General features: G+C 32.4%; 1 protein-coding gene across 1 annotated transcript in view; it reads left to right on the top strand.

The window, feature by feature from the left end:
• The first annotated feature begins 21 nt into the window (after positions 1-21).
• Positions 22-481, top strand: part of LOC119591296 — a 16,450-nt gene continuing 15,990 nt past the window's right edge. Inside the window, exon 1 of the mRNA XM_037940023.1 lies at positions 22-256. The gene's annotated coding sequence lies outside the window, so the exon portion shown is untranslated. The remainder of the gene's footprint in view (positions 257-481) is intronic.

Here is a 481-nt window from a genome sequence, read left to right as displayed (position 1 = left end):
CCGTTTTGTCCTCGGCTTAGATAAAAAAAAAATCCATAAAGACAAATCGAAAGCTTAAATTCTAAAAAAATGAAAAATAAAATATTATCGTGTCCTCCTTGGCTTATATATAAAAAGAAACTTCCACAAAGATAAATAGAAAGCTTAAAGTATATAAAAAAAAATTGCCCTTTTGTCCTCGGCTGCGTTTTTCCCGCGCAGAAAAAGGTAAACATGGCCCCCGCCTTGATCTCGTCAGAAAGCTAATCGACTCCTCGTAAGTACCATAAAGTGAACGAAGATGGCTTTGATAAGCAGCTGTAATATTTTGTTTGTGTTTGCGAAGCTGCATGGAGAAAGTTAATGAAAAAAAAAAGGTTAAGGAAGGTTGTTGCTTAACTATTTTTTTAATGTAAATCATGGAAGATGGTTTTGTTTTCAACATTTTTTTTTTCTCGTATAGTTAAGGAAATATTTACGGAAAGGTATTATTAGCTTAAAT

This window comes from Penaeus monodon, chromosome 28 (assembly GCF_015228065.2).
Source record: "Penaeus monodon isolate SGIC_2016 chromosome 28, NSTDA_Pmon_1, whole genome shotgun sequence".
Taxonomy (NCBI): Eukaryota; Metazoa; Arthropoda; class Malacostraca; order Decapoda; family Penaeidae; genus Penaeus; species Penaeus monodon.
This window is presented reverse-complemented; position numbering and strand designations above follow the sequence as displayed.